The sequence below is a fragment of the Vollenhovia emeryi genome, unplaced genomic scaffold (genome assembly GCF_000949405.1).
Source record: "Vollenhovia emeryi isolate VEMERY1.0 unplaced genomic scaffold, V.emery_V1.0 DF939190.1, whole genome shotgun sequence".
NCBI classification, from domain to species: domain Eukaryota; kingdom Metazoa; phylum Arthropoda; class Insecta; order Hymenoptera; family Formicidae; genus Vollenhovia; species Vollenhovia emeryi.
Genome location: NW_011967176.1, coordinates 152,210 through 171,034, shown reverse-complemented (window position 1 = coordinate 171,034; position 18,825 = coordinate 152,210).

Here is an 18,825-nt window from a genome sequence, read left to right as displayed (position 1 = left end):
CGCCAGCGATTCCAGCGCGATTAACACAGCTGTTTCACGTTAGAGTAATGATGCGAGGAGCGTCGCGCGGTCCCACATATGTGGTAAGTTGACGTCCGGACGCCGAATGAAGCGAAAAGGCGTCGCGACGCCTCGTAATACTGGGGGGGAACGGCTTTTGCGCCTGCGTCCACTTCTCCATTCTAGTCTCCTTCTATGCCTTCCTCCCTTTCATTCTGTTTCTTTCTGTCTCTCTCTCTCCCCCGCCCCCCCCCCCCCCCGTACTGTCCTTTCTCGTCTGTCAAAGCAGTTCTTTGCATCTTTGCGACCAAAGCGCGAATAGAGTTCAGGTCTCCTTAGGAACGATCAAGGAGTCTTGGACGCGGCAATCTATAAGGCAAATGGAGATTTAATCTTAATTTAAATCTCTTCTTCAAGTAGACCTATACGCGAGAGATGTAAATTAGATTGTTTGTTATCGTGATTTAAAATTCGTTTATATAATTCCATCAAAACTCTTATATCTCTCTTTTATTTCGAAACGGTATATAGTATATTGCGCTGATTGTATTCATCACGTACAATGCCGTGAAGAAGCTATATATAAATAATCTTTTTTTTTTTATTTTCCCCTTATATAATTTTCTCTCTCGCTATATCTTTATCTTCAATGGTACCTTCGCTTTGTAAAAGAAGGAAGAATATTGTCAAAAAGAATACTTGGAAAACACTGGGAGCGTCGTCCCACCTTGGTAGATTTAATCAAGCCACAATGTGAGAGCGATACTTGTAAAATCGAATCGCTACACGATTCTGCGGCGGAGGAAAGGAAACAGGCTTAGTCCCGTGCGGGTGGTGGAGACAGGAATCTGAGTTAACAATAGGCACCATTAAAATGTCGGCATACGTTACCGGGCGGAAAAAAAAGCTCCTGGTTCCTGGTCGCCTCGCATCAGAATAGAACGCTTCATTACTCTTCATTCTTCCTAGTTGCTACTTTTTCTAGTTCCCTTTTATCGGTTCTCTCGCATGTGATCCCCGCTGAAGCGCGTCCCAACTCGCCGAAGTGCCTTGCTCTTTACTCGGGTTTGTCTCCTGTCATCGGCGCCGGCCATTGGTATCAGCTTCCGGTAGCAGCGATATGAGAGTGATTCCCAACTCTCGGCTTTGACGTAGCAATGCAATCTCCGTATCAGCGAGGATTGCTTTTTTTTTTTCGCAACTGCACTCGTCGTTTGTCTCGTGTTAACAGAACGGCACTCTCGCGAATGGAATCCACGTACGCGTGTCTCGGTGTCTTTGAATAGCGAACGTAATTAGCACCTACAAATGCGGATTTGCGTTAGCAAATCGGTTCAATGGAAGTGCTCAATTGATTGGTATGTTTAGTTAATTAATCGAGTAATTTATCCGAAAATTGGGGCGCTCTAAACGCATGGGGATGACGTACGAAAATACTGCGGTTGTACAGATAGGGGAATGTTTCATGAATACACTCAGTTCCGCATTGTCATCACAGATTTGGTAAACGCTCTCTGATCCCACACTAATGTGGAAACGCAATTCTCATGGGTATATAAAATATGAGGTTATATGTCTGCATTTAGCATTAAACACTCCAAGTGGAGGATGTCGCGAAGACGCATAGAAATATGGGTACAGTTGCAATTCTCTTATAAAATATTCTCTTAAATATACACATTTTCAGAAAAGTGGGGTTAACACAAATAAGCATGTAATTATTACTATTCTCGTGTAAAAAATAATAATTTTTTTGAACCGTTTCTCTCGAGATTTTCAACGTTCAAGAGAACAGAGAAAGAAATGAGTAACATTTTATATAACAATCTCGCACCATAAAATTTCTAGAAATATATTTTCTTGCCTTACACTAGCATTATACCGCGGTCGTATTTAATAGAACTCGGTGATGAATCTTCCTCCTTATTATTCCCTCCGTTGTAAAGTGCAGGCATTGCGCGATATCTCCTAACACATGTGACAGCGAGAATCATTTTGCACATATGCGAAACAATTTGTAACAGCGTCCCGGCGTTAATTTCTGTCGTTAATGCACGCTGTACTGAGCTTTTCGTCTCTCAGAAACCTCCAAAGATATTCGCATGTCGGCTCTTCGAGCGTGTGAGGCTTACAATGAGCGCAGATAACAACGTGTAGCAATTTGTGTTCGATTGAAAACGTGCGCTTCGTATTTCCGTTCGAAACTCGTCGTTTCATCAAAGTCGGTCCGGACAGAAACTGGTATAATTTCAATGAATTCAATTTTCCCTGTTATACATAGACACGATGGAATAGTGCCTTAGATCGCGTTTCCATAGTAATCTCTAAAGGGTGATAGGGGCTAAAGTGGATAGGGGGTTACAGTGACCAGCGCAAAATTGATGGTTTAAGCAAGAAGGGTTCGTTTAAGTAACGTCATGAAACAGAGCTGAAACGAGTGGTCAATAATTTTAGCAGTTATATCAAGTTTTTATCACTTATTCCTACCCTTGTTATCGAATCTATTATAATTTTAATATACTTTATTGTTATTTGATATTTAGGATTATGCACGTTCGAACACTAGAGTTTTACATTGTTTTTGAGATATGATTTTCGGTTCATCTTATAAAAACTTTATAGCAAAATGTTTCTTTTTACTTATGGTTTTTTTTTTACTTAAAAAACACACAAAAACTGTCCTTTCACGTTAAAATAATTGTGAGAAGAGTAAATTAATTTTTTTAACATAAGGAGTAATATCGTACCTTTATTTCTTATAGAGATTAATATTTTATGTTCTGACAGCATTTCGATGTAGGTCCATTGATGTCGAAGGATGTGAACTATATTAATATTGAGGGCTACGAATATCTGACTTCTTTTCTTCGTCCGCTTTATCACTTTTTTGACCTTGTTGTTTCGTCTCTGTTTTATCTGGAAGTTTTTCGTGGCCTCGTGCATATTATACATCTAACACTGGAAAGCTATTATGGCCGGATTGAGTGCGGCGAGTGTGTTTTACATTGGGGCGAGCGAGAGCGCGTGCCTTTTCCTAATGGTATCGCATTAAAAGCCCCCACACGGATTTGTACGATTCTGTATTCTATTTTCAACCGTGAATTTTTATCAGTTTGAAGATACGTTTCGGAGTTAAATCTTTCGAATGCTGTGTTGCTTTACGTCTCAATGTTACGCCGTTTCGGTACGTGAAAGCATTTCGCCACACGTGAGACAGCTTATAGCCTTAAATCTGAAATGTAGCTCTGCCCGCAAATTGGACATTTAACGGAGTATCCGCTGCGCAATAATAATTATTTAAATGGGTTTAAATGCCCAAGGGAAATCGTTATTTCACGATGCGTGAATTCTGTTTGTATCAATATTAGCGTTACGCGTCGGCTCCTGCGTGTATTATTATTATATATCTCAAATAAATCATTAACTATTCTCAGTTGTAAATTGAACGCAATGCCAGTTATTAATACACATTGCAACAAAAGAGCACGAATTGATAAGCATATACATTATATTTCTAATTGTAAGGTATAACTGGAGGACGTTCTATATACGTAACTCTAGAGTAGAGTGGAGACCATTGGAGATGAAATAATTCACTTTGTAAAATACATTTGAGAATAACGTGAGAACGTAAGATTCAAAATGCAATTTTCTGATGAGAGTTATATTTTTAGACTAGTTGTAAGATGATTCTTTTAAAAAGTTTGTTAGAAACAAAATTTATACATCTAATTTTTGAATTGGTAAAACAGAAGCTAGATAATTGCATCTCGATTCCTCTTTCGTAATTGAATTTTTTAAACGGAAACCTCCATTTCTTATTATATCATCTTTAGATAATTGCATCTCGATTTCTCTTTCGTTTCATTCTTATATTTCCCCCGAAAGTATTTCGTAAAGTATATTATCATTGTACATGAGGAAAAAGCATGGAAACCTCTAAATTTTTCAAAAATTATACATTTTAGAAAGAAATGTTTGAGACAAAAGTTTAACTAACTTCGTATCTCGCGGAATCTGCAGGAGATATCTCGCTTTGAAATATACAACGTACGAATCATATTTCCCATCCAAAATAGTTCACTTACAAAAAGCATCCTTGATATGGAAAGATCAGACAAAGTTCATGCATAAATGTTTGATCATCTCGACGAATGTATATTCGATGACTTCCTGTTGGTCGATGCAACATCTAAAATTTGCTGATGGGATTTCAGCGACATCTCGATCGTGATAAAGAATAGTCGCAGCGTGTTAACAGTTATTTGTCACGCGAAAACAGCTCCGACGTGGAGTGAAAATCGTTGCTCGTACGCCAATCGTTTCCGATACGTTTCGATCAAACTCTTCTTATTTTTCTGACGTGACAGGAATGATATCTACTTTTAACTTTTCGGTCGTCCTCGGGGGAAAAGTACGGGGAGATTCAAAACTTACCTTCTTCCATATTAGATTTCTTGTAAGTGATATGCGGGTAGTCCTGAACCAAAAATGATTTCAATTCTACGTGAACAAATAAGACGCGAAAGTCTGGTGAAACATTTTTCTATATGACGCTCACTCATACAATTGTGTCGCTGAGAAAAATGATCTCTTGTAATCTTTATTCAGATATCTATTATAGTCAACGAGCCTTGTGTGTATATATATTATATTTTAATAAATAATATATTATATTTTAATAAATAAATTGTAATATTATAACAAGTATGTGTAATAATTATGAACGAATATATACACAAGAAAATGGAAACTTAAAAAAATGGAAATTTATACACGCACTCGCACAATAATTATAAATCGAGATAAATAATAATTGAGCATTTATAGTAATCGTCAGTTTCTTGTCGTTTAGTTACATATCTTTGCGAATCTCTAGAAAATGAGAAATATCTTTTTTCTTTATTTTTCGCACGCATACATATTGAGTAGCAGACTTCGTTTCTTAGGGTGATCCCTGGGGATTATCTGTAATTGTGATATAAACAATATTTCGGAACTCACGAAAGACGAGGTATGAATCATTTTCGGGATGGTTTCTATATTGCTACGTCTCCAACTTTTACCAGCAGTATTTTAGTCTTCGGAAACCTACTTGTCGCCCTTCCACAGATGATCAATGTCAGTTTCTCTTTCTTTTCTCGTTGTTTTCTCGTTTCTCCATTGATTGACGGCAGTAATATCGGGGAGGCTAGCTTTTGCCAATTGTTTTCTGCGGAGCACGGTAGAGTGAATAACCGTACACAATGTGCTCCAATAAACAATGCTAGTGAAATTATAGCCGTTTCGTACTCCTGTCTTATTTAACTGGGAGCTGTTTTATAACGTCGTATTATTTTAACGCTTTCTTTTTGTTTATTTGCCAGATAGCGCGATATTTATACCGTGAGTGCGTTATTGTATTGCAGTATACGTATACCAGAGCGGGAGTTACGAGTTTAATTTGCGATCATGTTACTTATTTAACGCAAACAACAGTACTCTATTTCGCAAAAAACCGATTCTCGTCGAGATAGAGATTGGATTATTTCATTATATCAAATAATGACATTATCGCTCTGTAAGTCATTGATTCAGAATTACAAAACATGTAAACAGCAGCTGCTAGAGTTTCCCCGATTCGTTCAGACAGATCTTCACTCTATTGAAACGGACTCACATTGAACTGCGAATTGAAGCAACACCGAAACGAAGGGAAAGCCCTGAATAATTTGCGCTTGTAATTATGAAAGTAGTGCTTATAATAAAAACACTAAAGGAAATATTTTATTAAAATTCATACATAGTATGTGGTGGTTGAAATTGGTTTTATACATAATAAAAGCAAAACAAGGAAAAAGGTGCAGTGCTTGCACGCAATCCGGCAATACCGACATTTATTGTCCGATTGTTAAAAAAACCATCAATATAAAATATTACTTTTGAATTGAATATACTTTTTATTTATGGCCGTGCATTTACGTGGTTGGTTTCACACTTTTGCGAAATATTACGCTTTGCGATTTGAAATATCTATATTTGTATTATATATATATATATATATCAGTCAAGAGAAAAAAACCGATAATATTATGAATTTTTTTATAATAGCGCGTAACTGTTACAATCACTTTTTTACCACATCCATTTTCAAAACGCCTTTATGCAAGACGAGGGGTATTTCTCTGAGCATTTTTCCCTCTGTTTATTTTCTCCTTTTATTCCTCTATATTGAACAGAAAATAAGATTTGGTTGTATAAAATTGATACCTTACGATGTAAGGCGTACCGTTACGTATTTGTTGTTCGTTCATACGGCAAGTACATTTTCAGCATCTAAGTATAGTATTTACGAGAAGACGGGAAATGCCTTTGATGTACGTTGTTAATGAAAATGTCTCGGCAAAACGGAAGTACGGTTGTCCACAAGCTAATAATTCCGGAAATTCAAGACAGCGCCGTCGCTTTTACGGGGATACTTCATTGCGGTTTAATTGAATATTGCGCAAGTTGTCAAAAACAATTTTCCTGAGAGCAATCTTGAAACTGTAGTTTAAAGTTAAACGATATTTCTTGTTTTTTTCGCGATGCGATCGCGGTGAATGCGCTTCTCTCAATTGACGATTAGATGAAGCGTCTCAACAGCTGAGATTCAAGCCGGTAAATAGAGATTGGAGTCAATCGAAAGTTGGATTAATCTATCGTTCGAAAGCTTAAAACTTTTAAATTATTTTGTTATTCGGAATGCAGACATAGCTCTTAAAATAATGCGATTGTTGATTATGTTAATTGACGCATTAGCATAATATAATATAAAAAATAACTCACAATTAATTTGAAATACTAGTATTTTTGTGAGTTAAATTTTAAATAGTCTCGTTATTGTTCACATCTTACTTTTTCAATGAATTGCAATTTACTTGAAATTTTAATTAGAAATTGCTCGACAGACTATTTCAATTAAGAAACAATTACGGTAAAATGTGACATTTGAAAAATTGATTTCGAAATCATTACGAAATTTTGTTATGCAAAGCGTGTAGGTATGAATTTGTGTGGAAAAAGTTGAATGCTGCGTGTAATTATGCATCAAAGTAATAGCTATCTCGTTTACGTCAATTAATGATTGTGACGGACACATAAGCTAAATGGATTCGGTTTCAAGCCCGAACGCGATCCGAATACCATTGGGGATTTATCTCGATCCCGAAGGATTAATAGTTATTCTCATCGCCTCCCGTTGTTAGGCCCTCATTCCAACCGCAAGATGTACGGTCCCCTCCCAAATTACAATGCGTACAACCAAATCCCTATGTAACAGTGCACACTGGATAATGTTTGTACTGCGTATCACCATCAGTGGCATCGCGTGCATAACAAGATACAACATATTCGCGCACGTATTCCGTGCCGTATCGCTACAAATCTACAATACATTCTGCACTACTTAAATTATGTTACATTCATCCCGCGGCTATGAACCACGACAAGCCACACGTGCACTCGGATTCATAAATAAAATCCTTGCCTTGCAGCCGACATTCTGGCTGGATTAAGTCTTATGTAACAACGTGATATGACAGATGGAAGTTAGGTCAGTTCTTGGAAAGGAATGAAAAATTAAATTTTTTATGCAATATTGGCGAACAAGCCAAACAAATGTAATGGCTTATTTAAGAACTTGCATAGTTCGATATTACGCAGAATATTCGTTTACGTAAAATTAGAATATACAGAAATTTTTAACAATATAATAATTAATTTAATAAATAATTAGTTGATAGTTACGTATGTTTTACTAGTCTCCTTAAAATTCAAATTAATTTATAGAGATGTAAAACGGTAAAATATATACATATTATTAATAATTGGTACTTATATCAGATTCATAGCATTCGCTGAAGATGCATATATCTTTAATACTTATAAGATATTCAACAACATGGAGAAGTTCGTCTCGAATATTTTTCCTTCGCAATAAAAAGTTATTTTTATCGAGAACAGGGTGAGGCTTTGCCGAGGCACTGGTCGACAAATTAGGGTGCAGTTGACCAACGTAATGTATACGTATGGTTTTAAAGAGCATATTTTGAAGTACTTCGGTACATTAAAAAAGTAGAAGTCTATATATCGATAGTGTATTTTCAACACTGTCATCTTAAAAGAGATGTAAAAGATGCATCTTTAAATATGTATTTCTAAATCTGTTAAAAAAAAATCTGTCATTAATATTAAAGTAAAGATTCACACTCACATGCGCGTAAATGAGTTTTACAGTTTTCAAGCTTAAAAAAAAGATAAAAATTGCAAGTATTACTGTTGCATATCAATTATAATGTGTCTATCTCTATAACAACTATAATAAAATATATTTAGCTACAATAACTATAATATATAAACTATAAAGAATTTTTGTCTAACAGAGGAAGAGTTAAAATTTTTTCTAAGTGACTTTAACACATATATTGCTACTTTATACATATATTTCTAATGCTGCTTGCAAGAAAGAATTTTTCACTTAATCTTTCTGTTTTGACTTAAAGATGCACATGTTAATCGCGCAAGAAAGAGTAGAATATTTTGAGAAATATCTACTGAAATGGAGCAAGAATGATTTGCATCGTCTTATTGGATGGCAGTGTTTTAATCCTGCAAAAAGCGAGGCGCTCTTGTTACGTTAATTCAGTAACGAGCAGGGTTACCCGAGCCCTTCGCGAGTTGTTAAAAATAGTAGCGTAGGATCGATCAAAAAGTGCGTCAAACAGATGTGTCGACAATCGCGAATAGGACGTTTCAGCGCGAATTGTATAGCTCGTTAAAATCATTTGTCGTCATGGAAAGTTTGACAGGCGGCCACCGGTTGTGACAGATATGAATGAATCGCGAATGTGCGAAAAGTCATTACCCTCGCCAGACAGTCGTTTTATTGAACCTTCGTCTGCCCCTTGGATCGTTTGTCGTTTTTAATTTTATTGCTTTTCGGGTATCACAATTTGATACATCCATATCGTTCTCGATGATTTTAGATATTTTTTTTGCTATTTACATAAGCGCATATTAATTTAGCGATATGTAATTTATAATAATTTATGATTTGTAATTTATGCGATATTTATAAAAAATTATAAAAATTATGAATTTATGACAAACACTGTGAATGATATGCATGTGTTGAATTGGTGCTTTATTTATCAGAGTATTTTTATTCGATTATTGATAGTTAAATATGATGGTTAAGTATTAATAACGTAATTAATATAGCGGGCGCTTTTGACTTCGATAAATAAATGGTGTTATAATTTATGATAACAGTCTGGAAAACGATATTGATTTTATATTTTGTTACTTTCATATAAAATAAAAAAAAGAGAGGAAAGAGCAGACATAAAATCTCAGGTGTTTTATGAAATTTTATCAGGACAGCAATGCTCAATACAATCGGAATAATTAAAAATTAATTGTATTGTGTCACGGTTAAGAGTGCAAAATTTTTATTTTTCTTATAAATAAGGGTCTTCATCACGCGATGAAGATAAAATCCCTTTTAACTGCATTCGTGGGGCATATATGAAACTCATGCGCATTCTTTCGAAACTTAGCAGAGGTGTCGGAGAGAGAATAATTTACTTGACATCTAGTGCCGTTTATTAATGTGGAACTTTATTGCTGTTGCGCGCCGTTTATAAACGAGGAATATGTCTTGTGCGCTTGGTATGTCGTGCTTCTTTCACGACAAGGTCGCCTCTTGCTTCCTACGCAGTCAAAAGTAATGCTGTGTATAACGTGTCTCGCATAGTTGGGTAGCGTTGACTTGTACGCATAAAAATGAAGAAAAATGGTGGTTTCTTTATTTTCGGGTATAAGGTATAGCAGAACACGCGTTTTATACACGATACACGTGTACAATGCGATTATTTATAGTATTAATTGTTCCTAATTATTATAATTATTATCTTATGGAGAAAGTTAGGTTGATTGTGAATTGTAATATCCAAAACTGCAAACTTTTTCGTTTAAATTTTAGTTCCTATCTATTTTTACATTCTTTTACACAGACATTGTTTTTCATTGATCTGGTATGGAAATGTTACTTTCACATTCGTGCCGACTCGGTAGATTACAAGATTGAGAGCTTCATTGTACCTTTTGTATCCGCAGTAAGTTACGAGCTTTTTGTGATCCGTGCTCTTGCAAGAGCTTAGAATACGCGACACAATACAGCCGTTCGTGTCGGACCAGCGTCTTTCTAGAATTCTTCATAAACGTCACCTTATCTTTTGCACTAGCGTATCTCCAATTGCCACGTAATGAGTTTCAGTACGACCTGCGTGTCTTTTGATGGAGCTTTGAAATTAACGTTTTATAAAACGGCGCGTTTCGCTCGCGTTGAAAAATTCTCTCGACACGCACGTTCAATTTTATTTCCGTCTATATTTAATCACTGATTGTATCGGATAGATGGTATGTTACAGCATGTTACGCAATGTATATGCAAAACAACATTAACCATAACGATGAAGATTGCAAAGGTGTAACGACATATAAAACTTATATAAATGCTAAAGTTTAAATGTCGTTCTGATCCGGTGATGACGAAAAAGATTACATATTTGCGAAAATGGCGAATTTGCATTCTAGATGACTATCTTGTGAAAATATGTCAATCGTTGTAAGAAAGAGAAATCGATTTTGACAGAGTCCGACTAAATATACGAGCGAGTGGTCGTGACACTTTGAGAATTGATGCATACGCTTACGAGGTGGATCGTGACAAATGGTCGTAATTCACTGATTAAGTGGCCCTTGCATTATGTAGATTGGCAGTATTTCTGCAAACGGCGAAAAGAATAAAACGCGATTTTATCGGCTGATTTATAACCGCATTTAAAAACACTTTTTGAAAGTTTTTGTCGAAATATCTTTCAATGTTAACAAATTGCACCCGTTAGATTGGAATAAAGACCCTCGATGAGTCTGAATGAGAGAGAAATTTGAAATATGCATATATTAACTCCTGCGGTATGAAAGAAATTTTAATTAACTTCCTTTTTCCTCTCATATGGGGTAAGTTTGTCGACTTTCTTGATGAAAAGATGATAGGGATGAAAGGAAGAATATACATATTCAGTGCTGCGTCAGAATTATAAGTCTTACGGTACTTTATCATCGTCTCTGGCATAAGAAAAATGGCTTGTTAAGCGTGAAATTTCACACCACAGCCAAAATAACGAAAGGAGGAAGAGATTTTCTTAGTCTTTTTGAGTGCTGGTTCACTGACCCAGTTTTGTGTCTACTAATAATTAAAATAATGGTACAACTTTTATCTTAAAGGAATAAACAGGTGTGTGTGTGCGTGTGCTAATGAATCTAATCTTGCAACATATTATGACTTTTTATTGCGAAGTTGATAAGTCTGCTTGGAATTTTGTGAATTTTTACTCTCTCTTTCTCTCTCGTTCTCTCTCTCTCTCTCTCTTGCTTTCTGGAAATAAAAATTTTAGATAACTGAGAAAAGTTTTATCTGCGAGTAACAGGTTTTCTTTTTATCAATAATGAAACAGGTTATTTGTTGATAAATGAAGTTATGATTGTTATTTTACAATCTGTATTGAAGAAAGGCATAAATAACTATAAAAGTATGATTCATCATAAAAATAATGTGCTCTCATGTTTCTCATCCACTCAGGTACACTATTGCATGGCTTATCGTACGTCAACAAAAGCAAATGAAGTTTTTCTTTGGACGTAATACCTTTTTCAAGTTTTTCGTGATCACGATGTGAGAATTTGATTTACATTCACTTTGTCAAACGGTCGTTCGAAAACGGACTTAAGGGGGATTGCTATTACAGTCTTGGAAGTGGAATAGAGCTGGAGTTAAAGAAAATGTATTATTTGTAAATTTAAATGGCAAACTGAGGTCATGAGGTCAAGAAAAATTACGACGTAATAATAGAAGTTCTATATTCTTTATCCGCGTATTTCGCATATTCGCAGTTCGTGTTTGCATTCATTTTTCATAACTGCAAACCAAAAGTTTATTCGTGAAAAAGTTGATTATATTATATATTGTATAATACTTGGCGCGAGACACTGCCGTGTCTCGTGATAAAAGAACTATGAAGCATTACATAACGTAAGATGGAAAGTAGGTAAAGATTATAAATTTTTTTAAGAGAAAGAGTTAACTTTCATTTTATAGTAAAATAAGGAATGGATGAATGACACTCGTATTAAAGTAATTGGATGACTTCAATGGAATTGCCTTCGTGTACAGATTACTTGCAGGAAAAACACGCATGGCATCATCGAGGATGCGTGGTCATATTCATTTGTGGAGTAGGTGCAGCCCGCTAGTATATGTATTTTTACATTATCCAATATTTACACGATGTAGCCATTAAACCATTTTTGTTTTCGCTATGCAAGAATGGTCCTTCACGCTATTTTTACTACGTAACAGTAGAGTACGTTGGTGAATTAGAATCGCGTAGTCGAATAAATTGAATCTTTCAATAGTCCCTTGGTTTTTTTTTCTACGATGAAAAATATATTGTACAAAAGAACTGTCTCTCGCATTCGAAGAGGTAAAAAAATACAATTGCATTTAAAAAATACTTTTTTTTTCCCAGAAAGCACAAGCGTAGTTGAAAGACCGAGTGAAATCAAGTTTACAAAAAATGACTGATCGAAATCTGAATAGTAGATTAGAAATGTGCAATCAGCGTTACAAATTTTTCACATTCGAGTTTTTTTATAATAAGACCGTAGCGATACTGTAACAAATAAAAATTTATTTTCAATCTTGTATTTTAAATTTTCCGCCGTCTAAGTAACGATGAGTATATACGTTTTCAATATCTGGGATTTTTATTTATTTAGATTTTTATTTTTTAATTGAGATTGTTAACACTGGCTTATCGCATTTCGGCGAACTAATATTCGAATTAATTTTTTCGACCTTCTTTTATTACATTACTGACTAATTTCTATATGCGCAATTACGATTCCAGAATCCATTCGCTCATTCAAATATTCTTTTATATCATTATTTTAATTTTATCCTTTTATATTATATTACAAATGAAATTAAATCATAAAATTTGCAATGACTTTTAATTGATGTATTATTAAAGCGGGACTTTTTCATGTCTCGCATATTGGTTTAAAATAAGAATTTAACAGTATTTATTGCGCACAACTTGTATAATAGAAGAAATTTACGATCACGACCTCTTAAGTACGTAAAAAGACCACTTAAAACCAATGGCCGCTATGAAACAAACATTATCAACACGCATTCCACAATTGAATCTCTTTAGTCGCATTGTATAACCGGCATTTCGTGCCGTCGGTTACCGCAAATCGCGAAAGCGCCTCGTATATGCCATGGCGCGAACGCGGAAACACGTTATTGCGCGCACTAATTACAGTCATTCCAAAAACCGAAAATGACCCCCGGTGTTACACGCTACGTGGGAGTTGTGTTGCTAGTAATGTGACACGAACTGGGCCGTCGAATGCGATTTGCCTTCCGAAGGATCAAAGCCGCGAAACGAAAGAGAGAGAGAGAGAGAGAGAGAGAGACAAAGAGAAGTGCGTAATAATTATGGGACCGCTATGCCGGAATCCGTTAGTCCGGATTTGAATGCGTGTGCATAAATCTCGGTACGGTAGTTTCACATAACCCCCTCTGTAGCGGACACAAATATTCTGCGAGGCGCGAATAAGGCATGAAGCACTTCAGGGCTTTCGTATATCTCCTCGTGCCTACGCATGCTTGTGCGCCCGTTGTGTATATATGCCTGTGTATATATGCTTTTGTACATGTCTACGTATGTACGTGCAACGCGAATTCTCGCGTATATCCACCTTTGCGCGAAATCATCGAAGCGCATAATTACCACCCCCCCCCCCCGCTAACTGCCTCGTAGAAACGAGGATTGGTAGTGTTAATGCCACTAATGAGCTAGGTGCGTAGATGGATCGCAAAGACGGTACCGTCGCTCGCTGCCTGCAGCAGAACAGATCGTATTAGTGACGCTTTTATAATTGAAACCGGGCCTGGAAAAAAAGCTGTTGCACAAAGTTAATGGCTGTTCCAGGATAATAGCGACTAAACTATTTAACGTAATGCCATTTGTAGCACTGCTCGGCAGTGCGATCCCGTTACCTGAAGATTTCGAACTCGTGTTTCTGTATTTAAATCGAGTTTTATTTTATTAGTAATATTACACTGCGCATTTTACATAAAAAAGAAAAGTTTTATGTGAATTGCTCTTGCTCTTGAGCCTTGGTTTTTACTGGATTAAAATTGTTTTATACACTCATTGCAGTTTATCCCTGGCAGAGTTTGATTTAATTGACAGAGAAACGTATTTGTTCTTGAATCGAATCTCATATTACGCAATGTTCACATTTAATTGAGATGTTCGTGAGATAAGTTAACATTAAAATATTTATAATGCGTGAAAAATAACTTAATAAGTTTTATTATTAAATAAAATGTAGAAACAATTCGATAAGATTTAATAACAAAAATGATTTTGCATATTTATTTAATAAAGATATCGTTTTCCTTGATTTACAAAACGCGGCAATCAAAATCTACAATAAAATGAAATACGTTTCGGTGCAACGAAACGTGCTTTATTAGCAATAATTCTCGAAATAATTTTGGCTGGAATCCAGAGGCACTTCAGCAATAGCTATTATATATCTGGAGATGAGCAAATCCGTGATTTTGTACTGGCAAACGCGGGATATTCTACTGTGTGAGAAACATTTCAACGGCATTTTTGAAGCCATCCAATTTTTATGCTATGGGTTCTTGCCAGGTTTCTTTCCCGGTCAAGTAAAATATTTCCGTTAAATCTTAAGTGACATTATATGTGACATATATGTTTGCATTCCGTAATTCTACCAGCTGTATTGATCCAAATTTTATAAACGGCTTTTTGAAATCTCTTCTTGCAGAGAGGCAAGAAACGAAGTGTATGAACGACAGGAATATCAATCAACGTGTCAGATAAAATAAATACGTTGAGCTATGTCACAGCTTGTCATTATGAAATCACTTTGTATTGACATATGGTTATTAAATGTAAATAGCTTTATGAAAAATCAAGATTTAGAACTGGAGTTTCTTGAAAGCTTTTCCTAGAGCTAGAATTTTTTCAAAGAGAATTTTTATTATCATTTCGTACTTTGAAGTACTTTAGAAAGGTGAACATGAAGATGTTGCGAGATGATATCGATTTTAGAAAAGCGTGAAATGTTTTTCCAATATTCTCTTTAAATCATTTTACTTCGTAAAATTATTTCCTAGCTCGGTACTAAGCAGAGAGAAAGATCGTCGCAAAGTTGCGCACGTGTCGTTTGAAAAATGGGGCTTTACGGAAGTCTCCGCCAAATTGTGGGATGTGATTGCGAGCTCAACGCATTCGTTTTACCTCACACGTACCTCATTGATCAATATGTTCCAAGTCCCAGTCTTTTGTACGCCTCTCGCTTTTTGCCCCTCTGCGAGGAGAAGTGCGGAAAATTGATTCAAGAGATTTATAGTTAGAAATGCACTAAGCGTGATTGTGATAGTAAGTGATTGTAAGCATGAAAAAACGTGCAATTGGAAAAACTGCGCAGCTTCGTACAGGTAAAAATCGCGTTTAGTGAGAAGTAATATAATCGCAGATCCATTATTTTTGCGATTATTAATACAACTTAAAAGAAATTATTGTTGAGTTTTAACAGTAGATAATTTTGTCTAATTAAATAATGTTTTAAACACGCTCATAGTTTGCAATGACGCATCATTCGCATTTCCAAAATTCAATCAACGGAATGTAATAAAGTGTAATTATAGTGATTTCCGAGAAACAGTTGCATTCCAAAACTTCCATCTAGCAGAGACAAACTTACTTAATGAGAGAATGGCGTTTCTTCCTAATTGGCATAATTATCGGTAACCCTTCGCACAATTTCGCGATAAAAATATTTATTAACATCACCAAATTTACTCAAACAATTTTAATGTTCCTTTCCTTGGAATATTGGAAATAATCGAGTTTTATAAATATTATACGTAACATATGAAAAAACGATAAATTTCAAAGAAAACGTGAATACTTCATATTCGCCCAGCGGTGACTACGAAATTGCAAATTAGTGAGCAGCTGAATTCAATTAATTGCTAGTAGCAATACATTACATCTAATATTAACAATTTCCGCGTTAACGATTATTATATTGTGAATAGCTTGAAATTGATAATCAAGAGTAACCATAAGGGAGAGTATCGTTCTCGTAATTTACATTCTAATTAGAATCAAAATTTTCGTTTATTTATGTGAAATCATATACACATATCTACTATTGGTAATTATGGTTATACATTTATTACATATTTAAAATGTAATATAATCGTTATTGTATAATAATTAGGATATACTTAATTAATTTAGCCAAATGTCAATATAGCAACATTTGTTTACAAATAAATGTTGCACTCTTAACGGAGTTGACTTATTCTTATAGCTTATTAGCAATTTGTTTCCAATGTACTTTTAGCTCGTGTTGCAAAAAATTTTTATCACGGATCGTACATTGTGTCAATCCATCGCTTTGAGAGGTATTCTTTGAACGCGTTGAAAGTTCTATTTAAACCAACAGCGGGGTGCTATAGACGAACGATTAATAACGAAGACTACGCTTACGCATAGAAGCGATAATACCACAAATTCTTCGCATTTCTGGCGTTACTACACTATTTCCGGAACGTTGAGATATTTTGTTTATCATGGCTGAAAATTCTAGAGGAATTTTGCGCGCCTGTTTCACACGGCGCTCGCAGAATCTTAGTCATGAATTTCGAATAAAAAGTTGAATGAAACACTAGACTAAAATTTGACGCGGCTATTGTTTGTAACATTTTGTACTAGGCACTTTCTAAATTTGTGGTTTTCTCTTTGTGGGATGTTTAGATGTAAATGATACAGTAAAAATTGATTTTTGTGTTGACAGGTCTCGAAAGAGTGAATATTTATCGCTTTTTAAACAGAATTTCGACATTTTCGTTGAGAACTGTCTTTTCTAATTTATATTTTTACGATAAAAAGTTTTTGTAAAATGCTAAAATTTTGTTATTTCTGCGATGTTTAAGTGCATATCGTGTGAAATCCAGATTTATGCTACGCATTACAGTGATTACACACGATTGGCTTTACATCTCGCGCGATTAGTGATAGTTTGTTAACAATTGATCATAGCATTCGTACTAAAGCCAGTGATCTGTATGGATAGCTTTTACCTCACTATAGAAATTTTGATTTCAACTAAACACCGCTATTTTATAAGGTTATAAAAACGTAGAGATTTTTAACAACATAAATTATTGTTCATGATTATTAAACTGTTTTTTTCTACGTTAATTTGGCAAAGAATATTTACGAACCATTAAAAAATTCATTATTTTTTATGCTTAAACCGGTTAATGTGTTTAAGGATAACTGTTCAATTGTATTGTTTATTTTATTATTAATTTTCTCAGTATTTGTATATTCTTGATGCACGCCCCGCATTTTCGAAACTTTTGCTAAGAGTAAATTAAAAATTGTTTTATTTTGTACCATGCAATATTTTTGTAACACATCACTTTCAATTTTTGCAAAATTTTTAACTTTTTATTATGCAAGCAATGCTTATATAAATCCTATATAAGCAATTAATCATTTATGTGCATGTAAGGTTAATTTATCGGATATATTAACACGTTACATTTTAATAGGATAGTCGTAAATCGGTTTATCTATGATTATCGTCGGCTTTTATTAGGGGCTTTAATGGTTTGTATAACGGCAATTAACGATCCAGAAAATGACGAAAGCCTTTAATATCGTTAGCTGAATTCGACAACATGGCAATACGGTTTTACGATATAATCGGCTCTGAAATTAATTCGTCCGTGCTGCTCAAAACTCTATTAAACGAGTTCTCGGGAATTTCGCATCGAATATTAAGTGCACTTCGAATCACAGATACCACATGTTTAGAGAACAAATGCTTTGCGGAAACAAAGTTATTTAAATGGATCTCTCTTTTAGAACATGGTTCACACATCACCAGAAGTTTATGGAAAAATATCTCTGGCGCAGAAACTTTCTGACAATGTAAGAAAGTATTATTCTTTCATCTCGGCGAATTGTCTCCGAGCTGTTTATGTATAATTCAAATACCAAAGAATTCTTAGAAAATGTACGCGTGTAATTGGCGGACAAGATCTGCAATCTTCTCTAATTGCGAGCGACCCAAATCGGATAATCTTATTTCAGTTTATATCGTTTATATTTTAAATCGAATAATTTTATTTTAGAAACATTCGGGCAAATTTAATTGGCAATTTAAGAGAAATTCTTAATTCTTCTATCTCAATCACTTGAAATGTTAATGGCTTACGCAACGAAGTTACTAGAGAAGTTATTTAATATCATACAAAAACGTTTTATAAATTATATCTAGGGTTTTGCTTTAAAGTTTAATAAGAATGTTTTATATATATACATATCTATATAATTCATTCTTATATATTATTTATATCTATATATAGATATAAATAATATATAAGAATATATATAGAGATATATATAGATGTAAATAATATATTTAAAAAAATTTCAAAGAATTTAAAGGACTCAGAGCCGTGACAGGGTGGCAGTGTCTAAATATTCTATTCTAAGTTTATTGCGAAAAAATATCACATATTTAAAAAATATGTACTTCTGTAATTTTCCTTCTTCTATCAATTAAAAGTGATTGACTGCAAGGAAAAAGAAAATTGCAGTAATACATATA